This window comes from Pteropus medius, unplaced genomic scaffold, assembly GCF_902729225.1.
Source record: "Pteropus medius unplaced genomic scaffold, Ma_sr-lr_union100, whole genome shotgun sequence".
Classification (NCBI taxonomy): Eukaryota; Metazoa; Chordata; class Mammalia; order Chiroptera; family Pteropodidae; genus Pteropus; species Pteropus medius.
This window is the reverse complement of record NW_024342473.1, coordinates 7,669,965-7,689,871: the sequence shown is the minus strand read 5'-3', so window position 1 is coordinate 7,689,871 and position 19,907 is coordinate 7,669,965. Positions and strand designations below refer to the sequence as shown.

Here is a 19,907-nt window from a genome sequence, read left to right as displayed (position 1 = left end):
CCGTTTTCTATCATTCTATTTAAAGTGATTAGACATTTAATATATTCTCTATAAAAATTAAAGATTGAGAAGTGAAACTTGGTGATGACTTTGTTGACTATAACTTCAGTTCCTACAGCATTCTACTGTGTTGAGAATATAAAAAAAAAGTAAGCTTCACAAAATATTATACCTACAAGCAATTAAAAATTTTCAGCATTAACAAGCTGGTTCAAAAATACTTTAGGTATTTTTTTTTCCCAAGTAATTGGCGAAATACGAGGTATAATTTAAATAGAGTCCTTTCTTAGTCACATACTTATCATGATTCTTCCACTAAAAAATTTGTTCTTTCAGTGGTTTACTTTCTGTTACCATAGAATTAGGCTCCGTTCATAAACATTTTGAATAAATTCTGTCAGTTTTTCCTTAAGTTGACCAAGAGCCTCAACAATAAGATGATTGTGACTGAAGCAAAAAAAAATGAAATCAGCATTGTTCACCAAAGAATTTACTGGACTCTCTAAAACTTATTTGGCTAGATTGTGAAGTCACACCCAGACACCAAGGAGGAATGTCTCTAAAAGACTTAGAACCACCCTGCGTTTAGGGGAAGTGGTGACAGTCTGTTCAAACAGTGAGGAAGACTCTTGTCACAGATAAATTGGTCATTGTTAGTCACACAACTAGAATAAAATGTTTAAAGGGTGATGCATGACAGTGCTGGGAAGCTATGTCGGAAGAGCTGGAACAAGGAAAAGGGAATCATAAATGTGGGGAGAATTGCACTTCCATGGCACAAACGACTGTGAAGTCTGGTGTATGAGAAGCTTTCCCCTCCCCCCACAATTTAGTTCACTTTAGTTATGACCTATTTGATATTAGGCAAAATCTCTATTTTGAGAATAATGTCATTACCTCAGGAAGGGAGGATTACTGCATTATGCTGACATTCAGCTGGAAACATTTTTAGGATTTTGAATGATTAATTTTTAGTATCAGACTGTTTAATCATAGGCCTTATCTAATCATGAAAACACTTTTGGAAGAGTGGCCATGTCTCAATGTCAGACATAGAAAACATATGACTTTATTATAATGCAAAAGTCACCAAACGGTTTTGAGATCACAAACAGTAATTTTGATCTCTGAACCTCAGTTTCCTGATCTGAAAAAGAGACATATTATCTTTCTTTCTGCATTTTACTGGTATGTTTTGAGTGTACCAAAATCCTGAGCCTAGTTCTTCTGGGCAGAAACCCGAGCAAATGAAAAAATAAATAACAGTAAAAGAACCACACACGTGCCCTTAAAAAGAATGTTCCCCATATTTATTGCTAATCCTCTTCCCAAGGGAGAATTTCCTTAGATTCCTACCTGAGGATTAGAGCTTTGCTTTACATTCCTGTGTCATATCACCAATTCTCTGTTCAATCATCCTTCATTCATTCATTTTTTTGGTGAGTTGATCATTTGCCAAATACTAAGATCATACCATGTGCCAAGTACTATGCTAGTAATAAGACAGACATAATTCCAGCCCTTGTGGAACTTATAATTGAGCAGGGGAGACCAACAGTGCCCTGAGTTTATGCAGAAGTAGTACAGGATGCTTTGGGAGCTTTCAGCAGGGGATTATTTAACCTCTTTTGGGGGTCAAAATGGTTTTAGCGATATCTAAGCTAAAACAAGAAAAATAAGAAGGAGTTGGCTAAGAAAGAGTAGAATGGAAAGTGTTTTAGTCAGAGAGAACAGCATCAAATTGATTTAGATATACTGGAAAGAAAGCCAAAATGGCTACAGTGTTAAGAAATGGGCTCCAGATCTCAGAGGCCTCTTAAGGGTCTGCTCTTCAGTATGAGAGTAATGGGATGCCATTGTGAAGTTTTTTGTTTGTTTGTTTTACATGTTTATGCAGGAAAGTGACTTGATCACTTGCATTTTTAAACGCTCATTCTAGCACTGTGTACGGAATGGAGGAGAGAGTGGCACACAAATAATATACGTAGGGAAAGCAGTTGGAGGACATGAAATAAAGGGTCGGCAGAGAAGAGGAGGAAAAGTGGACTGATTCAAGAGATACTTAAGAGACAGAATCAACAGGTGACCTTTATGTTTGCCTTGCTTTTCTGAATGGGAACACCTTGAGGGAGGCGGCCCACGTGCAGAGCAGCAGTATTGCTAGGTAGAAGAGGCAGAAATCAGAGTTTGGGGCTGGGGAGGTGGCTGCATATGTGGGTCAGTATACCCAGAATGATGGGACTGTGAAGAGGAGCATCTCAGGTCTGTGGGAGGTTATCTTCAGGACTGTGGCTAAGTGCTTGGCTGCAGGTGTGCGAGGCAAGACCATATGAGGCTTACCAGCAGTGACTGCTAGGGCGCTGACAGCATAACAGAAATGCCGGTGCTAGAAGACTAGAATTCCAGTTCAGGGAGAGTTCTTATGGAGTACCCTAGGCATGCAGTAGAAACCCCAGTGAGATCCATGATCTAGGACTAAGGACCAAACCGAAATAAGATCAAAGTGAACCACAGTAATTAACAACCTTCCAGAATAAAACTCAAAACTCCTTAAAGAAAAACAGTGAATACAATTCCTCACACTGTAGCAGCCACAATTGTTCCGTGTACAGTAAGAAATTACTAAACAAATAACTCAAAAAGGGGGAAATGTGACCTTAACATAGAGACAAAATAGTCAATAGAAAAGACCTTAGTTGGTGGAATAAGTAGACATGGACTTTAAAGTATCAATTTAAGTAGGTTTAAGGGTTTAAAGGAAGAGATGGAGTTTTCCTTTAAAAGCATCAATGAACAAATGGGGAATCTCAGCAGAGATATGGAAGCTAGGAAACCAGTACTAAATGGAAATTCTGTAACTGAAAACTACTGCTACACAGGGTGTCCAAGAAACAGAGGTGGGTAAAGAGGGAGAGGTGAAGGAGGGAGAACCAATATAAAACTACATCATGGAGTTGGTCATCATTAAATTTCATTAATTGCTTGATCTCTTGGGATGGTCCTTAAGAAGCCTTAAAAAGGCCTTGGACTTTCATACCTGAAAACTCAAAAAGCACCTGAATACAATTTAAAAAATTGGTTCCCCTCCACAGGTAGTTATTTGATATCTGTAAATTAAGACTCTCTTAGACCTCATTCATACCTCGGGTTCCCTTTAGCCAACATCCAACTCATAATTGGTGGTAATAGATAGCAGGGATTATTGAAATCCACAGAATAATAGCCACCATTTATTAAGCACAAGGCAGTTTTATATAATGTCTCATCCTCACAAAGTAGCTTTTGTTATACTGATTTTATTAATGCCCAAACTGAGATTGAGCTAACTTAAGGAACTTGGCCAAGGTCACAAAACTGGTCAATAGCAGACCAGGTGTTAGAACCAGGTCTGTTTTAACTCCGAAAACAATACTCTTTCTATTATATCATGAGCCTCTTAGAAGAAAAGATTGAGATTCCTAAATCTCCTCTTAGCCAACACTTTTTAAAAAATGCTATTTATTTTTTAAAATAGATTATACAAACACATGTTTTAAAAATTCAAGAAATATGAAAGAGTATCTGGTGAAAACTGCTTTTTACTCTGTCCACCAGTCACCCTATTCTTTTCAGGGGCAATGTTACCAGTTTCTTGTGTATCTTCTCTCAAACAGTTATTATTCTTTATTCTTTTAACAGAAATTACATATATACACACCGTTCTCACCTTGGGTAGTGTTTTTTCACTTAACATTACTTCTTATAATTTACATCTGTATCTGTACATAGAACTTAGCCAACACTGAAATTTTCTCATCATTAGAACTTTCATTATTAAAGAGTACAAGATAAATTATACTAAAATTTATGTACTCTTTCCTCTGTCCTACTTATCCACTACTGAAATAATAAACAAGAAGCAAAACGTTAAAGAATCAGGCTACAGGAAAGGAATGGAGGAACATGAAATCCACGTAAGCCCAACAGTAGCTCTTAATCAAAAGACGTTTCTTATTTTCTCTCTCAGGTTACTTTGGCCCTAACTGTAATTTTCAGGTGTGTTTCATCAAGTAACTAGTAACTACTACTATTCTTCCCTTCTGTGCTTTTCGTTCCTATACATGGGTGAACCACGAGTGCATATTTGTCCTGTTGTCAGCTTAGACCATCTGGCCCCAGTATTCCATGATGAGATGATAACATTGTGAAAATGAATGGAAAACCTAGATCTTGTTCTTCTCCTAATTTCCGGGTCCTAAAGTCTCCATCATGCAACATAGCACTTGACTGCATTTAGTCGAATACTTTTCACCGGTCATTTCTTTTATGTAGAAAATTACATTCCCTTAGGGCAGAGACCATATCTCACCTCAGAGTAGGTGCATGTTAGTAAGTACTGGATAGAAGATAAATTTGGTGATCCTGATACTTCCTTCTGCATTGACAAGAGGCTAAGATAGTTGGTGGGAATATGGGGAGAGGTGAGGATGAAAGTAGATTGGACTCACAAGGAATTTCTCAGATATATGTGCCAGTCCACTCCTACATCAGCATTTCAGTTAGGAGGAGTGAATGGGAGATATATATTTTGCAAAAGCTTCTTAGACAATTCTTGTATTCCTCCATCCTCATACCCCTAATTCATAATTTTCACTAATAGAAAGGAGAGGTACAAAGATAAGAAAAAGTATCAAATATCCATTTATGCTGAAAATTATTAAATAATTTTTTTCAAATGGAAGAAGATAAGTCTTCCTTTTTCTTCTCTACTTTTTTAATGCCTCTTGTCATAGTAGTAGCACACAGGAAGGGCAGGCTATAATAGTGAAAGCTGCCGGTGCACATGATCTAAGAGGTTCCGATGGCCTATTTTTGTATGTCCCAGGTGTTCTAATGTGTTTGGTTAAAGTGCTATCTTCTTTTTCTTATCTTACTGAGAAATTCCTTCAGGAAGAAGGAATGCTAGATTCCTAGATTCCTGATGTTACTGTCCACGCATACTAATATTTCCTAATTTTCTAATTCACTAGTTCTCAAATGAGCATCAGAATCACCTGGAGAGTTTGTTAAACTACAGATTTATGGGACACACTGCCCAGATGTTCTGATTCAGTAGATGTAAGGTGAAGTCCAAGAATTTTCATTTCTAATAAATTCCCATTCGATGCTGATGCTGCTGTTCTGGGGGCCACACTTTGAGAACCATTGTTCTTCCTATTGATAATTTCATGCCTTCCACTGTAGGGTAGATGAGCATCCCAAGAACTAGGAAAGGTGATTGAGAATGGCAATGCCAATAAATGTTCACAGCAGAAGACTTTGTAACGCATGGTTAGGGAGAAGAAATGCTTTTTTAGCACAGTCGGGTTCAGAAGTTTCACTGCATTTGCATGAGACTTCTGTGTAGTCCTACAAAGAGATTTTGACCTAAAATTCATCCTCTCTATGTGAGAATTCTTCATTTAAAAAGGTAGGCGGAGGGGAGCGAGGAGAAGTTTGCAACCCATCTTGATGTTCCTTTTCCACAATCCAGCATAAAAGATATTTTGGATCCACCTACTTTTCTCCATCTTTATTTCCATGACCCTGTTCTGAATTGCTATCATCTATCACCTAGATACTGCACAGTTTCACAGCAGCTTGCCACTCAAAGTGTGGTCTATAGACCAACAGCATCAGTTTTACCTGGGAGCTTAATAGAAAAGCAGGATCTCAGGCCTCCACACCAGAAACTTCATTTTAACCAGATCTCCAGGTTACTTGTATGCACATGAATGTTGAAAATCAGTATGCCTAGCTGTTCTATCAGGTTTCACTTTTGTCCTCTACCAGTCCATTCTCTGCAGCTGCACAGATGATCAATTCTCTTAAATTAGATCATGTCATTCCCTTGCAAACCAAACCAAACCAAAAACAAAAAACCACTCTGATGGTGACCTATAGCTCTGAAAAGTCAAACTCTTTATCTTAGCCCATAAGGCCTGGCATGAGCTGGACCCATCCTTCTCTCATACATCCTCATCTTACATCATGCTCCTCTCTCACTATGCTCCAGCCAAACCTTACTTTCCTGTTTCTCTCACAGGTCAAGATTTTTCTTCAAACAAGTTGTTCCTTTTGCCAGGAGCAGTCTTCTCCAGCATCTGTTATATATCTAGTTTCTTCTCATCTTTTGGCTCTCAGCTTAAATATCACCTCCCCAGAGAAACCTACCTTGGCCATCCTATCTGAAATTAGTGCCCCACTTTCCATTATTAAATACCATTAATTTTCTTCATGGTATTTACCATAATTTATAATTATTTAATTTGTTTACTTTTTGGGTCTAGTAACACACTTACAAAGGAAGTAAGCCCTGATTTGGTCACAGTAATTGGCACACAGTATGCCCTCAGTAAATATCTACTTAAGGAATGACCCTTTATTTCTTTACCAAACACAAGGGAAAATTGGAATGGAGGTGGGAAATAGCCTTGGATTTTAAAAACCCCAGAGGAGATAGGGCCTGTAAATTTTGAGAAAAAAAGGCAAGGGATAAAAAGGGGGAATTTGTTGGTCAAGGCCTCATTCTCATGGAAATACTACAAAGGGATAGCCAGGCCACTTTTCACATATGGTAAGCGGGGGACAGGTTAATGAGTTAGTTAGCTAGCTAGTTAGTTTGGTGCAATACCTGACTTGTGCATCACCCACTGCTTCCTCCCAACCTCTTGCTAGCTGAATGGTTTGGATTCTATTTTTGGCTGCCAGGGATAGAGAAGGAAGGAAATGTGCTTCCACTTCAACAGTGGTCACCTGAGATGTCCTCAGTGCAGCTAGCAGGGTTGCCCAGGACCCTACTCTGTATAGAACTCACACTCAGAAGGTAAAACTTATATTTTTAACTGATGCTTTTCTTTCTCACCAAAGGAGATCTCCAGTCTTTCCCCACTTGCTCAGATTTTCATTTAATACAGTGATATAATTCTCATTCGCACTACTGTGTCCTATTTTGTGGTTGATAGAGTTAGTTTGGATTAGAATGCTGCTTGCTAATAACCAGGTTGCTTTCTTAAATATCTCTAGTTCATTCTGTGCCGAAACTCCTCAAATTTCTGAACTAGGAAGCATTAATCTATAAGACATACTTCATTCAGCTGTCAATTTTATTAATGTCAACCTCTAAAGTACATGGAAGGTGGTTGTGAGTAGTATACCATAACCAGTGTAGTGATAATGAGATTTATAGTGTAGGTTTTCTTTTGTATTGGTCGCTTAGGTTTTCATGGAGAAAAACTGACGTGGTTATAAATATCTAAGCCAGCTAGCTATTCAGAATGGTTTTTTAACCTTGAGAAATAAACAGGTCTCCTGTAAACACCTATTATAGATATCTAAGAATATGTCAGCAGAGAAATATTGACTTAATAAGCTAAAAGGTATTTTTATATAAAAATACCCTTTAATTATGATGAGGAATGAAAAATTTATAAGTGATAAATAACTGTTTTAAAAACAATCAGAGATTGAGGACCCCAGTTCAAGAAATCTTGAAATAGACACCAGATGAGAGTGGAGCTGACACAGTTTCTCATCACCACTTATGGAAAAACACGGCCATAAGCTTGTCTGTTTTCCTCTGCTAAAATAAGTAATCATTATCACAGTGTGGAAGGTTCACTAGAAGAGCTGGGAACAAGGAGACACTTAACTCTGACTGAAGATGACAGAAATCTTCCTGGAGGATATGACATTTGAACTGAGTTTGAAATCTATGCAGGACTTTAAAAAGCACTTAGGAACTGCATATAGTGCAGAGTATTTGAGTGCAAAACACATATGGGGGAATGGTGGGTAATGAAGCTATTAAAGATGGTCAGAAGTTAGATCACAGAGGGTCCTATATTTCATACAGAGGAACTTAGGCTGATGCTGGAAGTGCCGGGGAGCCACTGGAGGAGTTTAAGCAGGGGATGGCCACAATCAGGTTTACGCTCTTAGAAAGCATCCACTTCCAGCAATATGGAGAATGAATTGAAGGGAGTTAAAACAAGAAGCTTGGAGACAAGAAGTTGTTGTTATAGTTCTTTATGAAGATGAGGTATGTCTGAACTAAACGCTAATTCAAATGTGAATGAAAAAGGGGGGTAATTTAGAGACATATTAATAAAATTGAATTGATAGGACTTAGTAAAAATCGAATATGGATATGAACATGAGGAAAGAGCCTAGGGTGAACCCCAGGAGTCTGTCTAAGATGACTGAGTGGTTTACAGTGCCACAAACAAAATGAGGACATCGGGAGGAAGTGGTTTTAGGAAGAAGATAATAATTTAGTATTGGGCACATCATCGTAGTTTTTGGGAGATGTCTATAGGGAAATGTCTTCTTCCACATTTCTATAGGTAGAAATGTGGAAGAAGGGTTCAGATATGAGGTCATGGCTAGAGGAAAAAGATTCTGAAAATTCTTGGTGGTCCATGCTCTTAACACTTCTCACTGGGCCTAGTAGTGCAAGTTCAGATCTTGGGTATAGATGAGATTGTCTAGTGAGAATTATAGAAAGAGATGAGAAGAGAGCCCAAAATGAGACCCTGGAAAATACTAATGTCAAAGAGATGGATGAAAGAAAAAGAACTTGCTAAGGAGCCTGGGAAGTTAAGAGGAGGAATAGGTGCCTTTGAGGATGAGAGGGGGTGGTGCAGAGACAAGAAATATAAATGAAGAATCGGAAATGTTTTAAGTGTCTGAAATTAATAGGGAGTAATGGGTTCCTTGGGAATTTGAGTGTCTCTTCCAAAGTGAGTAAGCTGCATCTTGTCACAGGAATGTAGGCCCGATGTTGCCAGATCATTTGATTTTTCAAAAGATACAGGGAATTTCAATTTTTATGCCAAATCTTCTCTTACACAAATATTGACTCAAAAGCAAACAAAAACTATGACCATGCCTAGTAGGACCTTTGACATAAGAAAACCAGAGAATGACATCAGCTTTGGATATACATTATTAGAGAATATTAAATATCTATATAAAACCACTTAGATAAACCAAAAATGAAAGAGTTATATTTGATGATATTTTCTGGGTTATCCTACTTAATATATACTGTTGTTAGATGTCTGAGACTATAGAAAAAATAAAAAATTAAAAGGCTATACAATTTTAGGCTTTATGAGCCCACAAATGTATAAGAAGAACTTTTCCAAGATGGAAGTTTCTGATCAATTCCATTCAAAATATCACTTCTTTTTATTTGGCATGTCTGACTATTACTTCTGCTCATAATAGCTTTTGCTTGCCATTTCTTTTTTGGTAAAGAACCAGAGAGTAAATGTTTTAGGCTTAGGACTTTATTTACCAAAACAGGTGGCAGGCCAGATCTGGCCTGTAGGCTATAGTTCGCGGACTCTCTTCTTGGATACTGGTTAAACTGGAAAAAGAGTGGTGTACTGGCACACCAGCATGCTGAAATAAGCCCATATCTGTACTATTTGTCAGTTTCTATAAATACTTCCAACGAAATGGCTGATTTCAAGCTACCAGCAGTTTAGCAATTAGATTGCAAAATTCTTGAATATTTAACAATTGGCTCTCATGAGCTGGTAAGAGCCAGTTCCAGCACACCACTAGATGCAAACCCCTGGGATATGGGATGATGTACTGGGAAAAGATAAAGCCAAAGAAAATATGGAGAGAAAAAAGTTTAGCTCTTTTTTTTTACTCTTAAAGGGCTTGGTATGCATGAATAAGCAAACATACTAGAATGTCCTTTTCCATACTCGCTAATATTGTTTTGTTTGATAATAAAGCACAAAAAGACCATTTTATGTACATGAAGTGATCATTTTTGCATTGTCAGGAAATCTGGTGGCATTAGCACTGATGTTAAGTCAAAGTGAAAAGGATTGGTATATGTGCTGCCGAAGCGAGCATGAAAATGAAAAGGGTTGAAATGAAAATATAGGTGTGTGTATGAAATATAAGCATGTATTATATGTATATGAACTTTTTATGTATTCTAAATGTACGTATTTTATGTATATCATTTTAAGATCTTTTTCTGGTCTACAACTTGTTGCTTTTTTCTGTCTTGTGATTTTTTAAATTCGATATCAGACAAATTTTATATTGTTAAGTGTTTGCATTTTATAGTCTTTTTTCAAAAGGTATTGAAGTTTGTTTTGGCATAGAGGTTTGTGGTTAGGTTAGTTGTGGATCAACTCGTTATTTTCAAGGATTATTTTAAACTTTGTCAGAGTGTGCCTAGAATAGCCTTTTACGCTGTGTTAGCTGCGATACTAAGCCTTGACCCGTCTGGGGTTTCTGTTGATTGCCCAAGTGGTTCAGAGGTGTTGTACTCTGGCGAGGTATGTTCAAACATCTCCTAGCCTTCTTTGAGCTCTGAGAATTTGCTCAGTTTACAGCTGTGTGGAGTTTCATTCTATGCATGTGCAGATTTGTATTAAGCTGAAGACTCAAGGAGACCCTGCGCAGATTTCAGAAGCTCTTTCTCAGTGTAGCTCCCTCCTCTCTGGTACTTGGCCCCACAAATTCCAGCTCCCTTCTCTCCCCCATATCCAATCTCTATCTCCTTAATTTAGTGAGACCTCCGTGCTTTGAGTTTTCCCTTCCCTGTGTTGTAATCTCAAAATTGCCACGAGATCAGAACTGGGGCAATTGTAAGGCTCATTTTGTTTTCTTTCTCTCCAAGATCAGCTTTTCCCTGTCTGTTGTCCCAGTGTCTGAAACAGTTGTCTCATATCTCTTGTCCAGGTTTCTTGTTGTTTATGGTGGGAGAGCAAGTTCTATACCAGTTACTTCTCCGTGATCAGAAGTGGGATTCAGCATTTACAGCGTCGAATCTTCCGGTCCTTGTATACTTATTTAGGTCTCCTCTGTGCTTTAAATAAACTTTAAAAATTCTCTCCATAAAATCTAACACTTAGCATTAGGTTTACTCCCAAGCCTTTATACTTTTATACCATTGCAAACGGTACCCTTTAAAAATGTTTATTTTCTGTCTACCAGTTGCTAGTATGAAGGAAAAAAATAAATTTTGTTTATTGAGTTTTCTATCCGGTAACTTTGTATATTGTTTTTTCTATCCAGTAATTAAAGTATTAATTATTTTTAATTACTTAGATATCATTTTCAAATAATGAATAATAATAGCTTTGTTTTTTAATTCCAATGCTTATATATATATTTTTTTCTTTGTTCTACTTCACTGTTAAGGAGTTTCAATGCAATGTCGAATAGATATTTCTTTCTATTTCTTATTATCTAAAATTTTAAAGGCTGTGAATAGATGTTGAGTGTTATCAAATGCTTTTTTGCATCTTTTGAGATGTTTATATGCTTTTTCCTTTTATTCTGTCAATGTAGTAAATTATATTTTCTTTTCTTATGTGAAACCAACTTTGTACTTCTGAAATAAATCCAACTTGGCCATGTTAGATTTTCCTTTTTATACATTGCTTGATTAACTATTATTTTGCTAAGGATTTTTGCATCTGTGTTTGTGAAATTGTCCTATAATTATCCTTCCTCCTTCTCTTCCTACAAGGTTCTCACTTTTATCTTATGCTAGCCCTGAAACACTTTGGAATTATTATTTCTTAAATATTTTATAGAATTTGTCTAGTAAACCATCTAGAGAAAACTAGAACTAGAATTTTCCTTGTGAACATTTTATACCTCTTTATCTCTGTTAGTGCTTTTTGCCTTAAAGTTTATTTCGTCTCATACAAACATGCCATACTAGCTATCTTTCGGTTAGAATTTGCATGACATATATTTTTTACCATTATTTTACTTTACTCTTTCTTTTAAAGAGAATATCATTGATTTTTAATTTCTTCTAGACTGGAAATATTATCTTTTAACTAGAACATTTTATTCATTATCATTTAATATCATTTTTTCATATATTTAGGTTTAAATATGATTTTGTGATTTCTATATGTCCAATTTCCTTTTCTCTTTGTTATTGAATTCTTTTGGATTGACTGAGAGTTTTTGAATAATCATTCCATGTTTTCCCAGTGTTTGGAAGTTAGAATACACTATTTCTACATGCATATTAACCTATCGAAGTCCTCATAAGCTAAGCAATTCTCTTACCTTTGGTATAACGTAAGGAGGGACTTTGAAACACTTTAACTCCATTTATCTTTCACCCGATTTATGTTGCCGTGGCTGTGTATTTTAATTTTGCCTTTTCAAACTGTAGACCATAAGTAATTATTTTCGTTTTCTATCTATATTTACCAATAAATTTGCCACTTCTTTTTTGCATCTCAGACTATATAGACTACTTTGGTTAATAACAATCTTTGTGAGTCCTTTTCTACTGTCTGTTGTTTCTGCTGGTTCTCACTCATAATACTTTGTATTCTTGTGTGCTTGTTTTTTTGTTTGTTTGTTTTTACTGTAAGCTGCTCATTTCTCTGAGATTTATTTGCAGTGATTCTGTGAGGCCTCAGATGAAGGTGAATTCCTTCAAAGAATACTATATATACTTCTATCTGTTACTTAGAGTTCTCCTAATCCAGGACCACATTAAAACTGTATCTGGGAGCGTTGGGAATCATCAAGTGGTGTTTAAAGAATATTTTAAATGTTTATTAAGCAGTTTTAGTTATTGGTGGAAGGCACTATCTGCATAACTGTGTCATATTACTGAAATAGAAGACATTTGTCAACATTTTCTTCTAAGAGTTTTTTTAAATCGTGGTAAAATATGTATAACATAAAATTGACCATTTTCACCATTTTTAAAGGTGCAGTTCCGTATCTTTAAATATATGGACATTATTGTGCAACCATCACTACCATCTATCTCCAAAACTTTTTCATCCTGCAAAATTGGAACTTTATGCTCATTAAAGCCTAACTCTCCATTCCGTCTCCCCTAGGCCTGCAATTACCATTCTGCTTCCTGCCTCTATGAATTTGACTACACTAGGTACCTCATATGAGTGGAATAATACCGTATTTGTTCTTTGGGAATGGCTTGTTTCATTTATTATAATGTTTTCAAATTTCATTCATCTTGTAGCATGTGTCCTAAGAATTTTAAAGTGATTTTTAAAAATATACTTAGGTCCATAATTCACCTAGGATTAATTTGCATTTAGGCATGAGGTACAGGTCAGAATTTATTCCAACATGGATATCTATTGTCCCAATGCCATTTGTTGATTATTCCATCTTTTTTATATCGCTTTGTAATGTCACCTGTCATATATCAAATATCCATATATAGGCTTGTTTCTAAGCTGCCTGTTTTGCTGTTGGTCTGTTTATCTGTACTTATACCGGAAAACTGTAATAGTTATTAAGGCTTGAAAATAATTCTTAGTATTTGGTAAGACAGACCCTTCACCTAGTAAGTTCGGGTTTTCCTAGCCTCAGCCCTGATCACAGGGAGCTTCCCACCGTCCTGTGGGGGAGGGGTAAGAGAGGAGTGGTAGTACGGGTGAGAATATAAGACACTGCGTTTTCACTTTGCTTGTACCTTCAGGTCCTGTTGAGTTTGCTTCAGATGTGTTCTTTCTACCTGATTGCTGGGGATGCCTCAGGTTATAGCTTTGTGGAGCAGAAGCATCCTCTTCATGGCACTGCTTAGGATGAGAGGTCTGCTGATGGTCCATTGTCTTCCCAGAGCCTAATAGCTGCCTCAAGAATTGAAACATTCAGCATATCCATTTAGTAAATATTGAATGTCTACAATATGCTAGCACTGTGGATGTAGTAACAATTCAAATAGACAGAGCCTCTGTTCTCATGACATTTATACTCTAGTTTATTAAAAGGAAAGTAGTTTTTTGGGAGGAGGGGCGTTAATGTTTTACTAAAAAGTGTTAAGGGGCCTTCTACATGATTATTAAGGAAATTTGGTCTTATTGGTTTTTATTCTCTACATTGCAAATATTTCTGAAAACATGTTAATTTGAAAAATGCTTCATTGCTGGTGATACAGTCTTGAACAAAGGTCAGTGTTTTCATTAGCACAGCATTCAGTGGGAAAAAAATTATAGTTATCTTCATAATTAAGGACAAATTTCTGACAGGCAAAAAACCCCTGCAGGAGTGGACGAGGCTGCCACCAGAACATCAACACACCCTGAACACACCTATCACCCTGTATCCTTCCTGAAGATACCTCACCCCAGAGAGTGTGCCTCTCTCCTTTCTCAGTCTATCAAGTGGGGTGGTTTAAAAAAAAGTAAAGTTTTAAACAGTCTTATTTTAATTCTAGCCTTTTTATGTAAACTTAGCACACAAGTAACTGAAAATTGCTGTTTTTGGATAGGTGTATGGGAGGGTACTGACAAGAATTTCTTTGAATTCAAGTTTCAATAATTTCCCTTCATAGTGAAACAAAAGATGTCACAACAAACTATAAAGATCTAAATAAGGCAAATAACTCCCTTGTTTACTTTAAATGCTAGTGGGTCACTTACAAAGTTGGTTTATTTAGCAGAGTCAATTAATTGCTGAGGCAGAACTATACATTTCTGTACTAGATTGCTGTAATTAATATTTATCATGGGAATTATGAGTTATTTCAGATTTTATACTTCCATGTTATCGAAATTATAGTATTCATGGTAAAAATCATCAGTCATCTTTCTTTTCTAAAACAGTTCTTTGACAATTATGTTTCTTAGATTCTAAAAGAGACTGACAGAGAATCAGAGAACATTTTGGCCCAATAAATGACAAATGATTACCTTCTTGTCAGATAATACTTATCAAAATGTTACCAAAATTAGGCTGAAATTACTATACTCTAATCACCTCTTTTTCAGTATTCTATGTAGATCTTGTAAGGGATTAGCCTGCCACATCTAAAAAAAATTAAAATATTATTGCTATTAATATCTATATCTTCATGTGAATCTGAGTCCTCAAAATACTGTGACCCCCAAAAAGAGAAAAGAAATTTCCTGCATGCTAAACCTAATATTTGCTCAGTAGCAAATATTAATTTATTTAATATTTGCCCCCTTTAATTATTTGTGTCCAAACTTGGTACGCCCTGTAGCCTGATAAAACAAATGGGATACTCTTTTCCTCCTTGATATTAAATTAAAACCATTTTAATATTAAAATTTAAAAATTGATTTATTTAATAGATGCAAAATTAGCATGAATTGTAATTGTATCTTGTAGCAGGTCGCTCAGGATGGCTGATGGTGGACTGCTCAGATGCTTCTGCCGAAGTGCCTGGGAAAGCAGGGAGTGTGGATGAGAGGCTACCTCTGCCTCGCTGTATTATCACAATAAATTAGGTAGTTTGTCATCATGTTTTTATTATAATTTTCCCATTAAAATTTAGACACACCATGTTTTACTTATTGAACAGCTATATATTAGTATGTTCAAGGCTGTATGCTAGATTCTGTGAATGTAATGATGAATTAACTAATATACATCAGAGTATTCACAAGGAAAGTATCACTATTTTATATAACAACTGTCTCAAATTTTCTTGTGAAAATTAAATATGAAGGCCTGTGTAACCTGGGACATAGTAAGTGCCAATAAATGAGTGCTTCAGAGACAACATACATTATATGTAATTTGTGAATTTTGATTAGATCTTGATTTTAAAAAACAGCTATAAAGAATATCCTTGAAACGATTATGGACATTTGGATTTCAACTGGATATTATTGTTAATAATATTATTGTTAATTTTCTTAGGTATGGCAATAACATTGGGGTTTTGAAGGAGAATATCCTTGTTCTTGTGCTTGAGGAAGTATTTCAGGGTGAAGTATGATATCTGCAGCATAGTTTCATTGTTTCAGAATATAAAGTTAAAAAAGAATGTTAATGATTAAATGTAGGTAGATTTATGGGTGCTCATGGTACTATTCTTTCAACTTTTCTGGATGTCTGAAAACTTTCAAGATAAAAAGTTGGGGACATTTTTAGTTCCTTTTTCTCTTCCTTGTTCAGAACAATTTATAATGATGCAATTTCCCAAAGGGAATCTGTTCCCTAAAATATTAGTGAAAAATTGGAGACCATACAAATTTAAGTCAGTTTCTAAATCTAAGTTACATCAGTCAAAGGTAAACTCAGATCTTAGGCAACACTCTTTCTGAACTTTGTTGCAACAATTTTTTTAACGTTTATTTGCCTGAACTCTGTTTTACTTTGTACGGTCACCTTTGCCAGAGGAATCTGTCACTCAGTCCACACAAATGTTTGCATCATAGTGCACCCGGGGTGGGGGACGGGGGCGGTAATCAATCCAAGACGATCAGAAGATGCAATGTCAGTTGGTGAGCTTACAACTTAAATTTTTAATTAAAAAGTTAAACATGATGAAGCTGGAGAACACACTTAGAATAATTTAGAAATTACAAATGAAAATAGTGCAGTTCCAAAGGAGGTTATAAAGAGGAAGCTGTTGCTTAACAATCTAGATGTTAATAGTGATTGGACATCCATATTCTTCAAACCTTTCCATACATTACATTTTTCTTCATGTCCAAGTAGATTCAGTGCAGCACCACTGGAATCATTCTTTTCCTGAAGTTGAAGTCAGGGAATGACATTGTGTATCTAATTATAGAGAAACCGTTTTTTGACCATGGTTTTCATCAAGTCCACAAAGCCCCAAAGGGTAAAGAATGCATCTAGGATACCTAATACGTATCGTATGCTATATCACATTATTAAGTACAACACCTGTGGTTCTTAGAAGCAGAATTAAGATAATGTCATTGATTTTTCTCAAGCAATACCAAAGAAAATGGTTGATCTAAAAAAGTGATGGTAGGAAAAATGAGCTAGATTTATATAGGAGCTAAGAATTGCTCCAGATGCTATGACAGATTTATTAAAAATGTTTTGTCCTGTCTTAAGAGGCTATTAAAATTCTTATACATTTACTCAGGCAACTTCTACTAATGTAAAATTTTTTGACTTGGTATTTTGCTAGACTGAAGATTTATATTTTTAAGGGAAAATGTCTAAAATTATTTCTTTTTACCTCTAGGTGGCGCTGTTTATTGTGTTTATGTAAGTAAAAGACTGCCTAGTTTTGAAGTTGGAGTCTTAAAGATTATGCGTCTCATTTTACAGCAGAACAGACTGAGAGTCATTCAAATTTTGTCTTAAGATGAAATTTCTGGTTTGAGGCAGAGCCAAGACTAACACCCCCTATTTTTGTAAAATGTTTACTGTATGGTTTGAGAAAAAATTAGTCATTCCATAATTACTTCAAACAGTATACTTTTGTGACAGGTTAGGCATTTATTTTACTTTATTGATTCATGAAGTTTTCTTCAGAAAGTTCTAAAAGAAAATTCTCAAGGTACTTGAAAATAGATCATAAGGAAAGATAATAGGATATCATTATGTTATATATAGTATATCTAAATTACTTTACCAAAGAACTCCCAATGGTTAAAGAACACAAAGGGGTAATTCACTGAAAAGGAAATATAAATTGCTAATAATTATGTGAAAATATATTAAAACTTACTAATAATCAGATTTAAACTAGAACAGCAGTGTGGTGCCCTCTTTTTCTTCCAGAGCAGCAGAAAGTCTGTAATGATTATTCTTAGAGACAACGAGGCAGTGATATGACAGGCACGTCACCCTGTGACAGGCTCACACCACTGTGTATTTGGTATAATTTTTTTAAAGTTAATTTAACAGATGTTGTCAAGAAACTTACAGTGTTCAAACTCTGACCTACTAGTTCAACTTTTAGGCTTCTCTGTAGGAATAATCAGAAATGCGGACAATGATTTATATACAAAGATTTTGATCACAGCCTTATTTATAAATAAGAAAATCATTACATTAGGGTATCGTTATTATATCAGGCAGCCATTTACAAACTGCTTGCAAGTCATTTTAATTAACATAAGAAAATGTTCATGATAGTTTACTGAATTAAAGAGGAAGTTAAAATCTATAAACATGCCGTTATCTCAGTTATGTAAAAATATTAACCATATTTGGAGAAAAAAGATGAAAAATATGGGCAAACATTAACAGAGGTTATCTGGATGTACAAAGGATGAGTGCTTTTCTTTTATTTTCCCCCCAATATTTCAAGATTTCTACAAAGTATACTTCTGCAAAAGTATAAGTATGTTTATAGTCAGAAAAAAAGATACTTTTTAAAAAAAGAAATAGCATTTTAAATGATTTCAAAATCTGTCACTCTGCCGATCATCTGAGGCTGAGAGCTTCTCTGCCTTCCCAGTTTGTTCCCTTGTCCTGGTCGAGTGAAGAAACCCTACAGCCTTATTTCCCAGAGTCAGATTAATTATGTCTGATGTGTTTTTTATTTTAACTCTTTGGTTAAGATTTAGAAAAATTCTAAACCCCGAAGTCTGAAGTTCATTTTAGACAGTAGTGAACAATCATGTCTAAACAAACCTCCCTGAGTATATTTTATCCTTCTTATTCTTCAAGATTTTTCTTCAAGATATTTTTTTTTCCCTTCTTCAAGATTTTTTTTCTCCCTTCTTCATTTTGTTGTATGGTTTTTGACTCAATTTTTAAGACATACTTTGTGCATTATAATTCATATTAAGTTTCTAACTAGTATGAAGTTCACATCTTTAGATGTTTTGCTAGCTGTTCCTTAGTTCATTCTTGAACTGCTTACTGAAAGGTCCTCAGTTTAATTGAAGTAGCCTCTTGCGAGCTTCCAATCCCCAACTTAAAACCATTCATTCTTGTTGTAGGAGGAAATATTGGCTCATCTGAAACTTCCTTTTTAAATTCAGATTGTCTTACAAGGATGAGACTCATAAAAAGTATAGTCAGTGTTATATAGTGAAAAACATCTAGAATTAAGCTGCAAGTAGACCTTGACTTTCGTCCTGGGGATTGGTTAGAAAGACAGTGAGGAATGAACAGTGTAGCATTTCCATCTGGCTCTAATTACGTGATTTTGGCAAATTATTCATCCTCAGTTTCTTTGCCTATAAAATTAGGGTGGTGGCCCAGATGACCTATGACTCATAATCTGACTGAGGAGCAGAATATCTGAAATTGTGCTTGCATTGGAAAATCTGGGTCATATGGCTCCCCTCCCATACATTTAAGATCCCTTCTGATCCTGAAATACTTTTCTGCTTAGAGTCCCTTCACAACGGTGTTTACAGCAGGGAATTCCTAGGCCCTTATCTCTCAAGCTTGCGCCCAGATCCCATGGTTTAGGGGCTACTGTTTGCTTCTGTTTTCTTAGTTCCTTAGAGAAGGCAGTACTTACATGTTGGAGCTAAAGACATAGAAGCTGCTACTGAACTCCTAAAATAATGTCTTGTGTCAGCCACAGCCATGAACACATCTGGAAGGTTACAACAGCCATATTCATGAATTTTCCTTTGCTTTGCACAGGAAAATGTTAGCAGAAACTCTAGTGTATAATGATTCCCTAATCCTCTCCATCTAGGGCCTGCCTTAAAGTAGATAGAATACATAACTGGCTACCTACAAGGAATGATTGAGGGGACACCAGACAGGGTGCTTCATCCGAAAATACCTACTCCACTGCCTGTTAGTCCAACATCATTGAACTTAACTTTGGCTCTTGAAAGCTACCACAAATACTTTAAAAACATATCTTTCAAAAAGTGGAAAGAAGTCTCCCTAGGAGAACAAGAACGCTCAAAGAGTACAATAAGTCAAGTTCAAACTAAAACTTTGGTGGAGCTAACAGTGAGACTTCGGTGTATGTTTCCTCTGACAGAGGCCAAGGACATCTACTTCTTATACTGTGCATAATACATTTAACATCTTCACATTTCAGATTTTACTTTATCCATTCCTGTGTTATCAAGTGTACTCATGCTTTAATGGCAAGTCACAAAGTCATCTCTCTGTCTGCATGTTTGTGTTTGAGTTGTTTTTGAAAAATAGATTTCAGGTTAAGACTTACTTTGTGCCTCTTTTTA

At 35.8% G+C, this 19,907-nt stretch overlaps 1 long non-coding RNA gene across 2 annotated transcripts in view; it reads left to right on the top strand.

The window, feature by feature from the left end:
* Positions 1–19,907, top strand: part of LOC120604421 (uncharacterized) — a 65,373-nt gene that overhangs the window by 10,102 nt on the left and 35,364 nt on the right. Inside the window, exon 4 of one of the 2 annotated variants that reach the window (XR_005653333.1) lies at positions 12,879–16,423. The exons of the other annotated variant lie outside the window; for it this stretch is intronic. This is a non-coding gene — a long non-coding RNA (uncharacterized LOC120604421). Of the gene's footprint in view, positions 1–12,878; positions 16,424–19,907 lie in introns of those variants that run through there. 2 annotated transcript variants of the gene reach the window in all.